We start from the raw sequence: 11167 nt of genomic DNA, 5'->3' as shown, positions 1-11167 counted from the left end.
TTTATCACGTTTTATTTAGTTTTTCGTATTTATTTAATTTTCATCTCGTATTAGATAAACGTTCGGTTTTGTTTTAAAATAAAAACCTCGTTTTAATATCCCAATACGAACCGTGATCCGATTCAAAGGTAGTTCGGGTATTAAAAACGTTGTAATTATAAGTTTTAAGAATATTTCAAAATAACGTTTTAAAATAAAAACGTCGTTTTAGGAACTTCCGTTATAAACTATGATCCATTTTTGGTAGTTCAGAAGTCCAAAACGATAGAATAGATCTAATCTAAAGCTTTTGAATAAACCTGGAAAGTTATGGACTGTTTCTGTAATTTTACATTTTCTGTCACTAAAGTCTGTTTACCGACGGATTTTCCGTCGGTAAAGCTGCTGGAACCTTAAATACCCATTTTTTGAGTCTTTTTCTTATCTTTTTGGCATTTCTTCTTAAGTATATCTCTATTTAATTATGTAAAATACTTGATAAATATATTTTTGGTTTATATAATTATTATCTACATATTATATGTCTATTTGTGTTATGTTAGAAATTTAATTTATATTGATTTGGTTTTGTAAATTATATAAGTCACTACAAGAAATCAGTGAGTTAGCAACCGAAATTTTGGTCGCTAATTCGGTTGCTAAAGACGTTTAGCGACCGAAAAGTGTCATTTAGCAACCGAATTGGTTCGGTCGCTAAGTAGCGTGTTGGTAAATATACCAACCTGGTTTTTCCTGAATGGGTCGCAAGTATTGCAACTACGTTTCGGTTGCAAAATGCAGTCGCAACCTTTAGCGACCGAATTTTGCACCTACGTGTAGTTGCTAACTGCCGGACAAAAGATATGTATTGGGGCTGTTTACCGACGAATTCGACGAAAAAGTCATCGGTAATGGCATGATATATTTGCTCTTTAATGCAGCAGCCAAATTTTTATATATTTTTATAATTATAATTACTTTACAATAAAATTAAACATTTAACTAATAATTCAAGAAACTAGAAATATACATTTATAAATAATATTTGAAGGTTAAGGCAAAATACATAAATATCATAATGTAATACATTAACCTAAATAAGTTAAAGTCAAAATATATAAATATTGAAGCTATTAAGAGACAAGCCTTAAGTGTTGTTCTTAATAATTACAATACTAGCACCTAAATTAGATGGACCAACAAAACTTGAAGATGACAATGATCTTGAATTTTTAGGATATCAGTCATGATAATACTCGGAAGCAGCTGAACCAGTCCAAAAATTTCTTTGGCCCTATTAAGCAATCTAGCCTGGTAGAATGCTCTTCATTAATCAATGGACTCGACAATTTCCTCAATACTGTGTTCAATTTCAACTTGGGTAAGTTTCCTACAATAAACAGAACCAAAATCGAAATCAGAAGCATGTTGCATCTCAAATAAAACGTTGGTATCAAGCATTTAGTTTGAAAATTAAATAGCACAAATGCAAGAGGCAATGAGGCAGAAATTTGTTAATTTATTGTTTGCTACAAAACAGAACAAGCAGTTGCACTTCCATTGCTAGAGTTGAATATACAATCAACCTATATGCATCCAATCACATCAAAGATAATTGAATAGAACACGAGGGTTGTCAAGTTATGACACAACATGATTTACAAAAACAACCCCCCTTGTAAATAGGGAGTTCAAATCTAAAGAAACACAATACGAACAACAAGCGCTAAATGCATAGCATAGTTAACAAGAGCTAGAGCAAGAAAGAAGCAATTGAATTGACAAAACAAAACATGAAAGTTAAAGAAAGCAGACCACCTTAAGGAAATAGCTAACATCAAATATAAGCCAGTAACAATCAGCTAAGTTAATCAAGGCAGAATAGAGAACCAACTAATCAATTCCTGAACTACAAAACTAGCTAACCAATTCCTGAACAACTACACAAGCTAAATACACAAGCTAACAACAACAAAATGGATAAAGTTGGCATGCACTCAGAATAGAAAATAAAGAGCAAAGGAAAGACTAGTTTTGAAATTCACAGCGCTTTGAGGACAACATGGCGTAAAGTCAATTACAATACATGCTTAAAGATAGTAAATTTGCAGAGGAAACCCTTTACCTTGAACAGAGGAATTAACAAACTCCTACAATTTTAGTACTGAATCTGATCGAAACCCAAAACTGAACAGAATCAGGTCAACAAACTCCAAAGACCCACTTACGAGTGAGTTCTCCCTGAATCTGCAGACAAGAAATTATATGAAAAAAGATCAAAAGAAAACAAAAAAAATCAGAAATAAGAGGAGCAGTTATAACAGTCATAACTCATAAGTGGATTAAACTAATTGAGCAGCAAAACTGACTGATAATAGTTAAACCAATATAACCGATAAAAACTGAATTGTAAGAAAACAACACACTGAACCAATGACAGTTGAGCCAAAAATTGAAAAATAATAACTCGTAAGCAAGGTCAAAGGCTAATAGGCCAATTTAAAGTAAGTTCACGGAGTCAATATATAACTTTAAGCAAGGTCAAAGGTAATAGGCCAATTTAAGAAAGTTCAAGGAGACAATAATAGATCACTTTAACCAAGTTCATGCTAATGAGACATCCCCAAAATATATTTATTTATTTTAGAAAAGAAGCTAATTTGAAGGAATAATGAATCATATTAGAATAGAATGATGAGTAAAGTTGTAAAATGGATGATCTGATTGATGAACACGTGACCAAAGTTGGTGAATATAGACAATTTATTGAAGAGATTCATATCTTTGCCTTATTCTTATTATTATTCTTATTATTATTATTATTATTATGAATGATGGAACATATATATTATGATTAGTAATATGCATATAAAAGAGTATGGAGAGGGAAGAAAGAACATACAACTTGTCTTGCTACTAAAAGCAATAAAAGAAAGCAACACTCCATTAGTATAGTTTGCCATGACCACTGCATAGAAAAAAGAATATTAATTGTCATATTATAATGTTAATTAATTAATTATTACTCATGAAGAAATTGAAGATTGTATATAGATAGTCATTTCAGCAACCTCTCCCATTGGGCAGTGGACACCATAAATTGGGAAGTAATTATGAAATGGTAATGATGGAAAAAAGAATAGATACCTCATGGATGGTAGAGGTCAAAACAAGAACCAAACCCATTTGTTGAGTAAATCCAAGCCTGGAACATCCATCCATTCTTTATTAATTAATTAATTACCAATCGGTCACTAAAAAGGGAAAAGAAAGTAAGAAGATAGACCTGAAGAATCCCAAGGAAGCTTGAAATAAACCAGCAAAAAAAGTAGAAGAAAAAGCAAGCTGAAGAAACAAGACAGGATCCTTGGCTGGGTAAACTTGTTGTCTCAGCATGGATCCTATTATAAGAGAAGCAATTGAAACAGGTCCAAGAATAGCATAAACAAGAGGAACAAAGCTTGAATCTGCACACACACACACATACACGTTTATTTATTTATATGTTGTTCAAAATCAAAATCAAATCCATGCCAAAAAAGTAAAAGAATGAATGAATATACTTACATAAACCGACTATATAGGAGGTAGACTAGCAAGCTTAGCATAACTAATACCATGTGGAATGGCTAAGCTAGCAATGGTAAGACCAGAAAGGATGTCGGATTTGAGGAAGCTGAATGTATAATTAGGAGCCCATCGAAGAATAGGAAACACACACTGAAGTTCAATAATTCATTTCCTCCGGGATGTCTGGCCTTTGAATTGACGAAGAGGGTAGTCAGGGAAGAATGTTTCCTTGTGTTTACTAGTGAACTTGCCAATGCTTGATTTTTGGGGTGGTGTTACTACTCTGTGAACATCCATGCCTATTATTTCTCTATCCCTTATCTCATAATCAACAGACTGCATTTTTTTAAATACTGAAACAAAGCAACTCAAGAAGGTGGTCCCTCAAATAAACAGGCAAAGAATGATACTCAACTAGCTGGTACTTCACTTTCTTCCACAATCTGTTCCCTTTCCCTACCTTTGAATTTGAACTGCTCCCTAATTCATGCTGCTTTGTTGTTTCAGTTCCAGACCTTATCATAGACTCATGGATGCTTTCCATTGTCCACTAAAACCATAATGTGTATTATACCTGAAAAAATACAACTCAAAATCGTAGTTACAGCAGAAAACAAGAAACAAGTTCACCACTAGGTCCACTTCACACTTGAATTTATTTTCACCACTCAAAATTGGACATTTTCAAAAATTTGAATCTACTTTTATATATTTTCATCACTACAGGCATTTGTTTTAACTTGTAAGCAAATAAATTGGGAGAAATCAGTATTGCCCAATATCAACATGAAGGGCATGTTAACATGCCTATAATTATCATGGGTATGCTATATAATTATATGATGCCATGTAATTTACCCAATTCTTGGGATGCGAGATTGAGTTACATTGTTTAAAGTTCTAATGGCTTTGTGCATAGTAGAGTTGTGCAAGAACTTTGGGTTTACAATAAATTGTCATTTTTTTATAATTGGCAATCCGATAAAAAGCATAAAGCCCACTTTGGCCCTTTAAACAATACCCCCATTTTGGACAGAAATAATATAAAATTAACAATGCTCAAAGTACCCACTAATCCTTGTGCTATTCTCAATCATTGGATTCACCAGTTTATGCCTTATACATATAACTGCCCTGACTCGGTTTAAAACAACCAATAATACCAAAAGAAAGGCTAATAATTAATAAGGAATTCCTCAATCATCTGGCTCTTTTCCATTCATTTTTCCATCCCTGTATGATATGCATTTCTCCCTTCATATCAGAAACTAATAGATACATTTTAAACTAGAATGTAATTAATCGATTAAGTGGATTTTAGGCAACAAACATACAAAAGCAATTATATATACGTATGAATTAGCAAAATGCTTTTACAAAGTCATGCATTCTCAGGGGGGACTATGCTAACTGGCTTTACTTTGCTGACAAGGGAAGGTAAGAAAAATTGGATTCTTATTCCTATACAGACTCATGCGATAGAAAGATTCCGTGTTGAGTTACTTAAATCTTCTATTCTAGTGGATAGTTTTTTATTGGATGTGGGCAAGGTCATAAAGGATCTATTTCCTTTACCCCGAGATTACCAAACATACACCCTATTTCAAAGCATTGCCTAAGCCTAGAGAAATCATATACTGGAAAACTTCAGGCAGAAATGAAATTGCTCAACAAGCATAACTAGCATGGCATCTTAAATCAGCAATGCATCTTCACACAAGATTCCACATATTAAGATACAATTAATACTTGGCACACTAGTGAATAAAGCAATGGAACAGTAAGCAATCATCAGTATAATAAAGATCTGTAGAACTTTTGCATCCATATCAACCAAATACAGATAAAAATGGCAATCTGAAGTTTACCTGTGCTCATCTTCTGTCCAAGCAATTCAGGTTCTTGATCTAACTTTGAATTTCAACCTCCTCGAACTTCAGCCTTTTAGTTTCAGGTACAAACCTGTAAATGAATACAAAGCTACAAATTTACCAAACAAACATGTAACATTAACTCTGTTTAGTCAATACAAAGCTCAACAATGCTTATATAACAATGGTGATATGTTTTTTAACCACCATAAAGAACAAAATCAGAATTAACCACCAGCAAATGTTCATGTGAAGCTTAAATAGCCACATATGCATCCCAATTTGTATATATCATAAAAGTAGGTTTTTATGTAAGAGATACCCTTGCTATAGAGAAAAAAGAAAGCAAAGGCAGTTGTGAAGTATGACATTAACATACCATAATTTTTTTTGCTATTTCCACTTTTTGCTCTCCTTATGCACAAAGGTGAGACTGAAAAACGAATTGAAAAAAGAGAGTTAATCAGAGAAGTAGTAGGATTTAATTGGAGAAACATATTTACCAAGAAACTCCAGCAATAACAAAAAAAATGTTCTACCTGCTCCAAGATGCTCGATTAGAGAGTCAACTTCAGAAGGAGGTCATATAGAAAGGATATAGATCAGGTCGGAGGTAAATCAGATGGAATAGGTCGGAGAGAAGAGATGAGATGCGGTTTAGGTCACAGGCCGGAGAGCAGAGAAGAGAGGGAATGGGGCTTAGGTTAGAAATCGGAGAGCAGAGAAGAGAGGAAATGGGGCTTAGGTTAGAAATCGGAGAGCAAAGAAGATAGGGAATGAGGCTTAGGTCGGAGGTCGGACAGCAAAGAAGAGAGGAGTGGGGCGTAGGTCGAGATCGAGGTCGAGAGCAGAGAAGAGACATTAGGTCGAGGGAATTAGGTTTTTATTTTTTCTTGTTTCTTTTTATATTTCTTTTTTTCTTTTTTCTTTTTTTTTCCTTTTCAATTTGTTTTTTCTTTTCTTTTTAATTTGTTTTTTCTTTTTTATTCTGCAACAAGACAAAGTGGTGGCTAACGAAATATGCTGGTTGGTAACATAGGCGCGAATCAGTCCACTAATTTTTGCAACAGGGTAGAATTATTAGCGACCGAATCAGTCACTATTTAGCGACCGAATTTAATCTGGTTGCTAAATTCGGTTGCTAACTAGCTGTTTTCTTGTAGTGAGTATATATGTATAGTTTTTGTGACTTTTGGGGTGATTAATTGGTTTTTGGGTTATGATATAAATATTGTTTTTGAATCAAAGGTTATTTTCTTATTTATGAACTTGCCTCATCATTTTTACATGTTTTGATTATAATATATCATACTTAGTGTTATTTTCATTATTATACATATACTTAGCTATACTATAGGGTATTCTTTGCTTGGTTTTCAAAGCTATATGTATATCATTATTTTTATCTAAAAATATATATATGTATATATGTACATATTCTTCCTTATTCTTTTTGGCATTTGGGGACATGGTTTTAAATTGGTTTTAAATTGAGGAATTTTGATTTAATTGGTTCATTGTTGTAATTAGGATAATGTTAAAGCTTAATTGAGTGAAAAGGGGAAAGTAAAATCACAAAAAAAGAGTTTAATTTGCTTATTTAAACTTAAAGTTTTCTAGATATTCCTAAAGTGTAAATAACGTTTTCTTGACATTTTAAACAATTTCTTAAAACATCACGTTTTAAAACCTTAATTCGTTCCAACGACGGATTAAGTGAACCTTGTAATTAAAATTGCTTTTAATTGTAAATAATAGAGTTTTTGAATTGTTTTCCTAACTAAATGGTTTTTGAACAAAATAAATTGACTTGTATGCTTAACCACGTTTTCTTATTAAGGCTTTTATCTCAACATTTTCAAACGCTCGAGTCGTTCCAACGGCGATTCGAGTGAACGTCATTAAACGGGGTTTTGAAACGTACCTAAATCGTTCCAACGGCGATTAAGGTACGAACCATGTAAATAAACTCGTTTTTGGGAAGTGAGCTTAGTTTAGAGTTAGTATGTAATACGAAGCGTAAATCACATTGTAAACAAATCAATTCTTTCTTCTCTCCCTCTCTCTCCTATGTATTTTGAGCTGATGTAAATGGGTGATTCTTTACCAAAATGGCTTTCCATAATATATGCTCAAAACGGTTTTCAAAACGAGAAAGAAAAGGTTTCAAATGAATTTTAAACTTAAAGAAATATGCGATTAGTCCGTTATCGCCTAACACGCTGAGTAGGAGGCCGGTGGTTCATAACCGGGCGATGTCGGGGTGCCTAGTAGCCTTTCTCCGGAAAGGAGCTAGCCTTCTCGGCTCGTACCTAAGTTTCCCGAACCCTCACCGGTCTCCCGTAAGGGATCGGTGTTCATTTTCCCATTCGTGGGTGGCGACTCTTCCATACTCCGAGCTCCGGTCCTGCCGAGCAGCTTAATTCCACGATTGGTTGCTTTCGGCGCCAATCACCGCTTATGTCGCCATGAGGTGTCCACCCCCCGGTCTGCCCGGGCGAGGCCGTTCGGCACCTTGTCTAACAACTGCACTACAGCTTTTCTGCAAATACATCAGTAACCAATTTGGCAAAAATGTGAAAACAATTAGAATGGATAATGGACACGAGTTCATCACGAAGGAGTTCTATGCCACAAACGGTATTACCCACCAAACATCTTGCCCCGAGACACCACAACAAAACGGCAGAGTAGAAAGGAAACATCTTGACATCATGAACACTAAGAGAGCGCTCATGTTTCAAAGTTGTTTACCCAAAGAATATTGGCCAGAAGCAGTCAATCATGTTGTTTACCTTATAAACAGATTACCCTCAACACCCATTCAAGGACATACACCTTATGAACATATATATGGTGAAAGAAGCAGACTGGAAGATCTCAAAATATTTGGATGTTTGGCTTACGCCTCATCACTCGACAGACACAAAACCAAGTTCACAGACAGGGCACTAAAATGCATCTTCCAAGGCTACAAACATGGCACCAAAGGCTTCAAGTTACTAAATTTAGCCACTAACATGGTTTTTTTTCCAGGAATGTCAAATTCTTTGAATAACATTTTCCTTTCAACAATCAAACAACAATCACATCATATTGCAGTGAGGAAGAATTGGACACCCTACATTTGGCATCTATGCAAGACGATGAAATTGACATAGAAGAGGATCATATATTACAAGATGCAATACAGCAGGTAGATATCACACAAGCAGCAAATGATAATCATGACAGAACAGACATCACAAATGAAAAACCACAGCCATAGAACGCAACAGGCATGCCTCTACGGACAAGGAAGCCCCCATCATATCTAAAGGATTATCACCTAGCTTTGATAAAAGGCTCTACCTTGCCCTGTTTCACAAATTCAACCCATGGCCTCTCAAAACACCTTTCGTATGATAGGTTATCCCCTACCAAATGTATTTTTTCCATAAACCTCACTTGCCACAAAGAACTTGCAAATTACACAAAGGCCAAGTCAGATCAAAATTGGCAACAAGCCATAAAAATGGAGCTTGACGCCCTAGAGGCAAACCACACATGGGATCTAACAGTTTTACTCGCAGGAAAGAGGCCTATCGGGTGGCGTTGGGTGTACAAGATCAAACACAAGGCCGATGGGAGTATTGCATGTTTCAAGGCTCGATTGGTAGCCAAAGGTTACTTGCAGCAAGAAGGGGTGGACTTCACTGCTACCTTCGCACCTGTAGCAAAGTTCACAACCATTAGAGTCGTGTTAGCCATAACAATTTCCAAAGAATGGTATATACACTAATTGGATATAGACAACGCATAATTACACTGGGGAGCTCAACGAAGACGTGTACATGCAGTTGCCGCCGGGGATGACCTCTCAAGGCTCACAGCAAGTTTGCAAACTCAACAAATCTCTCTATGGCCTCTGGCAGGCAGGCCGATAATGGAATGTTATACTCATAGCCACCGTCAAAAGCATGGGCTTCATTCAATCAATTGCAGATCCGTCTTTATTCACTATGTATGAAGGTGATCATACCACAGCTTTGTTGATTTACGTAGATGGTGTTATTTTGATAGGGAGCAACATGCAAACAATTAACTTGGAGAAACAACATCTCGATGAATCATTCAACTCCAAAGATCTTGGTAGCCTTCATTACTTCCTCGGCTTCGAGTTCGCTCGCAACAGATAGGGACTCCACATGTCACAAAGGAAATACTTGTTAGACCTATTACAAGAAATGGGTTTCCTATACTGTAAACCAACACCTTCACCAGCATTACCAAACCACAAACCACCCCCAAACATAAATCCCCTCACAGATATCACATCTTACAGAAAAATAATAGGCAAACTATTATACCTTACATATACAAGGCCAGATATCTCATACATCGTCAATCAACTCTCATAACATCTCACCCAGCCAAACACCAATGATCAAAACAGAGTGCATAGAGTATTACGGTACCTTAAAGGGACGGTCAGTTTAGGCCTCTTTTTCCCTGCATGCAACGATTTACAGCTTCAGGCCTTCACCGATTCAGATTAGTCCACCTGCCAGAGACCCGCAAATCAATAACCGGCTACACCGTCTTCCTTGGCGTCTCTCTTATTTCCTGGAGATCCAAGAAATAGAACATTGTTTCTCGTTCGTCCTCCGAAATAGAATATAGGGCCATGTCATCTACTTCTTGCGAGATCCATTAGATTTGAAACCTCCTCAAAGATCTCCACTTGCCTCCACCCACTGCATCTCTCCTCTTCTGTGACAACACATCAGCCATGCATATAGCTCAAACCCCAGTCTTTCACGAACGGACCAAGCACATAGACATTGATTGTCATATAATTCGTGAGCGAGTCCAAGCAAAACTCATACGGTTAATATCGATCCTATCCCGTTACAACTTGCAGACTTATTTACCAAAGCCCACAACTCGCCACAACTTCGGTTCCTTTTGAGCAAACTAGGCTTGAGAAATCCCTAACAAGTCTAGTTTGAGGAAGGGTATTGAAGTATATCAGAAAATCAAAGAAACAAGAAGGAGAAGAGAAAAGAGTTAGGGAGAACGAAGAGACAAAAGGAGGAGTGAAGAGGAAGATCACACAAACTGAACACATTAAAGCAATCTAATAATATGTCGGCAAAGACCCTTTGGTTACCCAAGGGCATTATAGTCTTTCGGAGACTTCAGGGGCATTTCAGTATTTATGCAACCTTGGTAGATTCTAGAAGAGACTCATTAATTTTCAATGCACCTCATCACACCAGATAGCCTCACCAACAAATCACCACCATTCATCACACAAAGCCATGATCAATGGTTGTGATTAATACATTTGTCCCTTGTCCTTTTATTCCTTAGCTTATCTTTTCTTGCTCTCCACACCTATCATTAGTATATTAATGTAATAGTTAGTCTTTTTTTCAATTAATGAGAAATACAAGAATATTGATTTCTTACCTCATTCATCTTCTTAATAGTTTTGTAAATTCTATAAATAGAAAGAAGATGTTGGTCCCTGGTAATTAGTTCCAAGGGGGGGGTTAGGAACTAATATAACTTTTTCGTGTTTTAATTGACCTGACCAGAAGTTATTTTGAGAGTTTATTAACTCAGCCTTTGGTCAGCTTGGTGAGATATATCACAGGACAGCTTTAGTCAGATGTTGACCAAAGTTGTTTCCTTGAGAGTTAGGAATTGACACTCTTGGAGGTCAGCTTCTAACTCAGCACCACTTACTTACTCAAGATTAG

General features: G+C 35.9%; 2 long non-coding RNA genes across 2 annotated transcripts; both read right to left on the bottom strand.

The window, feature by feature from the left end:
* Positions 1-1179: 1179 nt before the first annotated feature.
* Positions 1180-2941, bottom strand: LOC136235360 (uncharacterized). The gene is made up of 3 exons (XR_010691780.1): positions 2882-2941; positions 2105-2226; positions 1180-1369 (listed from the first exon to the last, which is right to left on the bottom strand). It is a non-coding gene; the product is annotated as an uncharacterized lncRNA (long non-coding RNA).
* A 2486-nt stretch (positions 2942-5427) lies between these two features.
* LOC136235236 (uncharacterized) lies at positions 5428-6272 on the bottom strand. Its single transcript, XR_010691723.1, has 3 exons — positions 5960-6272; positions 5800-5853; positions 5428-5511 (listed from the first exon to the last, which is right to left on the bottom strand). It is a non-coding gene; the product is annotated as an uncharacterized lncRNA (long non-coding RNA).
* Positions 6273-11167: the final 4895 nt, after the last annotated feature.

The sequence above is a fragment of the Euphorbia lathyris genome, chromosome 7 (genome assembly GCF_963576675.1).
Source record: "Euphorbia lathyris chromosome 7, ddEupLath1.1, whole genome shotgun sequence".
Taxonomy (NCBI): domain Eukaryota; kingdom Viridiplantae; phylum Streptophyta; class Magnoliopsida; order Malpighiales; family Euphorbiaceae; genus Euphorbia; species Euphorbia lathyris.
The sequence above is the reverse complement of the archived record's forward strand: the minus strand, read 5'-3'. Positions and strand labels throughout refer to the sequence as shown.